A 6209-nucleotide genomic window follows, 5' to 3' on the forward strand; every position below is an offset into this window, starting at 1 on the left:
TATCTTCTCAATATTAGACACAACATCTGAATATGTGATTACTTATATCCATTTTTTGTTCAAGAAGAATCCGATGCCAAAGAAAATTTCCTCTTTTTGATTAGCATGGAAATTATATTCAAAATAAGCTAATAAAATAAAGTATACCTGAGTGTATACACATTCACATACATATTCATATATATATGAATATGTGTGTATATATGTATACATGATGTAGACCTCCTTCACAGGGCATCTAGGCCTTAACAGTTCCCTCAGGCCTACACATTGCATCTAGGCCTTCATGTTTTCCCTAGACCTTTAACAGCCAGCAGCTTTGCCCTCTGAGCCATCAGTCTACAGAGGAATTCATAGAGAAACCCTGTCTGAAAAACTACGGGAGGGAGACAAACAGATTAACAGATTGATCTCTCTCTCTCTCTCTCTCTCTCTCTCTCTCTCTCTCTCTCTCTCTGTGTGTGTGTGTGTGTGTGTGTGTGTGTGTGTGTGTTCAACTGAGGAGGCACTGGCAAATAAATGTTTTCCCCTCCTCTGTAAGCCAGGCCACCCCAATACTGCCTTTCCTTTTCCTTAGTTTGTTTGGTTTATTCCAAGTTAATTGTATCTGTTTCTTTAATTTCCTCTTCATTTCTTTAGTTGAGTCAGGGGTCTTTGCACATCAGCCCTGGAAATCAGTACCTGGATCAGGTCTGCAGCCTGCTCACAGGGTTCTACCCACCTACACCACTCAAGTGATGCAATAAAAGACATGCAGCTCCGCATCTGACTTCTTTTCACTGAACATTTACTTTAGTTCCAATGTTCATTCAGGTCTGAGAGAGGAGGGAGGAAAGGAGGGAAGAGAGACAGAGAGTGACAGAGAAACAGTGACAGAGAGGGAGAATTGTAGGTTATTGCTCCATCTCTTCAATCACTCTCTGTTGTTTGCCATCTTGGCAACCATGCCCCGAAACCCTACCTTGGGTAAGATCAAGCATAATGGCAGCAACCATACAATTCCTGCTTAGTCGCACTGAACACCCCAGTCATCACTACCTGTGGAGAATTGTAAGGGGGCTCCTCTGATCTAGAGAGTAGTACCCTTGAATGAAATGAGAAGCACAACAAGCATTATTTGTTTTGAAATATAAGACATGGAAAGAACTATATGTATGGATTTACAGACAGAAGGACAGAGAGACAGACAGACAGACAGAGAGGTCGGACAAGACAGAACAGGACAGGACAGAACAGGACAGGATGGGAGAATAAAAACAAGAACACAAACAAAAACTCAAAATGGAAGTCCGGTTCCAAATAGTCTCTGTCTGCACTGTCGCTCTAGTGTTGGTGGTCCAGCTTATAAACGGTTACACATGGATGGTTTTGGGAAATGCTGCTGGGTGTTCGGTTCAGGTCCAAGATTATTGTGGGTAACTAGACAAGAAAGCAGTTAGACTGATTTCTACAGTGTTCGGTTTCTGAGTGTGTTATCACACAGAAGAACCTTACAGAATATGTAATGAATTCCGGCAGTAACAGCAGAAACAACCAATGAGAAAGTGTCCTTAAAATATTAGTAACTGCAACAAAATGGCAGACTAGCTAGGTAACAGTTACCTAGCCATTAACTAATCTGACATAGGCCTTCTTCACATTGAATCTAGATAGGCCTTCCTATCTTCCTCTCCAGTGCTGAGACCAAAGTGAGATCAAAGTCATGCATCACCATGGGTGCCTTCCTTTTCATTTTTTTCCTTCATCCTAGGAAGTGTGTGTTTGTGTGTGTGTGTGTGTGTGTGTGTGTGTGTGTGTGTGTGTGTGTGTTTGTGTGTATGTGTGTAGAGAGAGAGAGAGAGAGAGGGAGAGGGAGAAGGGCAGAGGGAGAGAGAGAGAGTGCTCTAGAGAGAGAGAACACTCGAGAGAGAGAGAGAGAGAGAGAGAGAACGAGAGAGAGAGAGAGAGAGAGAGAGAGAGTTTAAAATCAGCACTCAAGACTTTTTTCTTCCTATCCCTATCCCAAGCCCCCCAAACCAGCAGTAAAGCCACCAGCACCAGAGACAGAGGAAGATGAAATCTCTAGTCTGAAAAACTAGAGGAGGGAGATAAACAGGTCTCTCTCTCTCTCTCTCTCTCTCTCTCTCTCTCTCTCTCTCCCTCTCTCTCTCTTTTCCTCATAACTTGTTAAAGTGTTCCCTTTGTGCTGTGTGGATTCTACTTTATTAAGCAAGTTTCACATCGTACTAGCTCCAAAGAGGAGTCAACAGTCTCTTGGTCTGCAGGCAGTTGTTGCCTGCTTTAAATATTTTTTGGTATGTTTGTTTGTTTGTTTGTTTCAAAACCCAGGGCCTGCCTTCATTCAACAGATACAAACCCAGTTCTCCAAAGGAAAAAATGGAGTCAAGTCTGAAGTCACTGGCATTTAAGTCATCTGCCATTGACAGTCATAGGAGATGGGAATATCGTGCTTTCTCCAATGGAGATTCACCTGGGTATGCATCAACCACATATAAGGGCAGGCCTGGGGTAGAACGGGGTGGTGGATGGGGAGGAAGGATCTGGAAAGAGCTCTGCGATGGGAAACTATGATCAGAATGTTGCACAGAAAACAAAATTTGTACTTTAAAAAAAAAAAAGAGCTCCCGATATCTATCCAAAAAGGAAAGGAAAAAAAAAAAAAACTGACAGCAGAACTTTACTAACTGCAAACGTTCCATCTCCCTGTATCCAACCACTCCACTCCCAGAGAGGTAGATGACAGTTTGCACTTCTGTCCCAGTTGTGGTATCGAGGTTAATAAAAGGGGAACCACCTCTGTTGTTATGTTTTACACACACGAAATAAAATAAAAGGAGTGGATAGACATGCCTGGCATTTTAAGATGCTCAGTTTCTTTGCAAGCTTCATTTTGTTTCATTCTTTTAAAGATTTATTTATTTATTTTCATTTATATGAGTATACTAAAGCCCTTTCCATATACACACGGCAGTATAGTACATGGGATATCCCTTTGCAGAGGGTTGTGAGCCACTATATGGTTTCTGTGGCATGGAACTCAGGACCTCTGGAAGAGCAGAGCAGTGAGTGCTCTTAACCTGGGAGCCATCTCTCCAGCCCTTCACATGCTTTATTTAACTAGACATTAAACATGAATCAGAAACGCCAAATCTTGTAAATATGGTCCAGATTCAGCCTTATTTAGAAATCCAGAGCTGGCAGGGCAAGTCTGGGATTTGAGAGTGCGCAAAGGGAGTCTTCCTCTTTCCCTGAGGGTGTGCTATCAATTCCATTACCATTTCCATACAGCTGGGTGTGAGTCTAACTAAGGTTTTCTTCAGTCATTTGCCAATGAGCCAGAGCACTGAAAGGACAGGGAGGGATCAGACATTCACACTGAAATCATCACTCACTGATTTCAGGCAGAAAACTTCCCCCCCCCCCCCAAAGAGGCACAGACTGGCTCAGCACTGAAGCAAAGCATGCTAGGGCAGCAGCAGTATTTCCCTGATGGAACTTCAGGGACATGCATATTCTCCAGCCCCACCCCACCCCCTCTTAGCTTGCTTCTGTCCACCCCTCCCCCTTCCCCCACATACAGGGAGTAGGCCTCCCGTGTATGTGTGGTGGTGGTGGTGGGGGGAAGATGGAAATATCTCTTGAGAGAGAGTTCAGGTCTCCCAAACAAATAAATAACTAGAAACTTCATTTATTTCCTTTATTTCATTGAGCATACAGTGGAAGAGGGAAAAATAACAGGGAAACTAGGCCAACTGGTAGAGCTCCTTTCATTTTGTTTCAAAAAGGAAAAGTCAAAGAAACAACACTACCTGGTTTTCATGAAAGTAACAGAATGGTAAAAGTTGAAACATCGGCTCGCCACTTAATACTTTGGTTTTTAATAAAAGGGCCAACAGATCTACCTCCTATTTGGTAAAAAAGAGAATAAAAACCCACAAAAACGTTCTGTCAGCCAACTTCCCTTTAAACCTTTGTTAAACAGGAAGACTATTTTTTAAACATCATTTTAAATATTTAAATATGTATTTGTGTGTGTGTGTGTCTCTGTGTGTGTGAGTGCCTGTGAGTGTGTGTCTGTTAGTCTGTCTGTCTGTCTGTGTGTCTGTCAGTGTCTTCTGTATGGAGAGAATGTGCTGTAATACTCGGGGCGGGGTGGTCCAGGGCCCACGGGTGATGCCACACCGCCTCCCCTGTCACCTTCCCTGCAGGGCCTTCCCAGAGGTCCCATAGCATGTTTTGGCCCACCACCAAGGTAGAAGGGCGCCCAGCGGCGGCCAGTCACCTAAGGGTGGTGCGATCCCCACCTACCCTATCCCCGGTTCCACCCGTGCGCCCCCACCGCACCCGGCGCCCGCTGCTGGAGCACACGCCAACACCCCCCCCCCCGTTGGGAGGATCGGGGACAGCAACAGCAGGACAAGTGGAGGGGTCGGGAGGAATGGGGAGAAGGAAAGATCCCCTGGGATCACTGGCACAGCGGAACCCACACAGCCGGGTTGAATCCTCCGGGCAGACTGCGCTGACCCCAGCCGTTTACCTCTTAACGGTTTCATGCCCTCTTGAACTCTCTCTTCAAAGTTCTTTTCAACTTTTCCTTACTGTACTTGTTGGCTATCGGTCTCGTGCTGGTATTTAGCCTTAAATGGAATTTACCATGGGCTTTGGGCTGCATTCCCAAGCAACCCAATTCTGGGAAGACCCGGGCCCGGCACGCCTGGGTCCGCTACCGGCCTCACACCATCCACGGGCAGGGCCTCTATCCGAAGGACTTGGGCTCCCCACGAGCGGCGCTGGGGATTGGTTCTTCCGTACGCCACATTTCCCGGCCACAGCACGCGGCAGGGATTCGGAGATGGGCTCTTCCCTGTTCACTCGCCATTACTGAGGGAATCCTGGTTAGTTTCTTTTCCTCCGCTGACTAATACGCTTAAATTCAGCGGGTCGTCACGTCTGATCTGAGGTCACGGTCGAGAGGGGAAGGAGGAAAGGAGGGCACGCGCGCTGCCGTGGGCGGACAGACAGAGAGGGGAGCGACTGGGTGCCAGGGTCCCAGGCCGGGGCCTGCGACCTCTCTACCCCGGCCAGCTCCCACATCCCGGGATCAAGTCTGGTCAGCACACAGATGCCGCGGCGTCCCGCCCGCTGGCACCCAAGCAGTCGGCCCCCGGCAGAGGGAGGGGGGAGGAGAGGTACCGGAGACAGGTCCCTCGGGTGCGGTATGGCCCCCACCCCGTCCGACGCTTGCAGGTCGCTTTCTCCGTGTGCACTGGCAGGTGCATGGCGGCGATGGATGCACCGACCCAGTGGGCAGGGCCCGCCTCCCACCAGACAGGAGGCACGATGACCGACCCCAGGGACGCGGCCCCGCTCGCGCCCAGGCACCCGACCGGCCCACGCCGACGTGTCCACATGGTGGGGAGAGCGGGCTAGGACGGGAGCGGGAGCAGCGGAGCAAGCAGGAAGGAGCCACGAGGAGGGTGGCCGGCACGTGGCGCCAGTGGATGGGGAGGATGAGGCCCGCCCAGACCCACCGGGTGTGGACGACGGCCGGACGCCGCCCACGTCTGAACTTCGGGAGACCGAGGGCCTAGGGGAGCCCTGTGAGCAGAGTCCCAGCCGCGCAACGCGCCCATCCCCCGCCCCCCCCCCCGCAGCGGCGCAAAACCTCAGGGGGGCGGAAATTGATCCTCAAGCGACTCTCAGACAGGTGTAGTCCTGGGAGGAACCGGGGGCCGCAAGTGGGTTCGAAGTGTCCATGATCAATGTGTCCTGCAATTCACATTAATTCTCGCAGCTAGCTGCGTTCTTCATTGACGCACGAGCCAAGTGACCCACCTCTAAGAGTTGTATCGGTATCTGGGGTGTGAGCGGACTTGTATGGGTGCTAACAAGGGCACCAGCTCACCCGCCCGCCCCTGCTGCACCGGAAGAGAGGGGCCAATGGCGAGGCGGTTCCACCTCAGGCCGGCCAGCAGGAAACTAAAGGATGCAAGTGAAAAGAAAGAAAAGACAGGGTCAGGAACGGAAAGGCAGGACACAGGAGACATGGGACGCCGCGAACCCAGCACACAGCGGCCCCGGGCAAGGGAGGCGCTGTCGGCGGCGGCGGAGGCAGAGGCGGGCGCACGAAGGTGAGGACTGAGGCAGAGGAGGGAGGGAGAGAGAGAGAACGGAGGAGGTCCCTTGACGGACCAGAACCGACACCCTCC

At 49.9% G+C, this 6209-nt stretch overlaps 1 non-coding gene across 1 annotated transcript; it reads right to left on the reverse strand.

Moving 5' to 3' along the window:
• Window positions 1-5693: 5693 nt before the first annotated feature.
• LOC120102772 (5.8S ribosomal RNA) lies at window positions 5694-5846 on the reverse strand. Its single transcript, XR_005504348.2, has one exon. It is a non-coding gene; the product is annotated as a 5.8S ribosomal RNA (ribosomal RNA).
• Window positions 5847-6209: the final 363 nt, after the last annotated feature.

Source organism: Rattus norvegicus, chromosome 5 (genome assembly GCF_036323735.1).
Source record: "Rattus norvegicus strain BN/NHsdMcwi chromosome 5, GRCr8, whole genome shotgun sequence".
Lineage (NCBI taxonomy): Eukaryota > Metazoa > Chordata > Mammalia > Rodentia > Muridae > Rattus > Rattus norvegicus.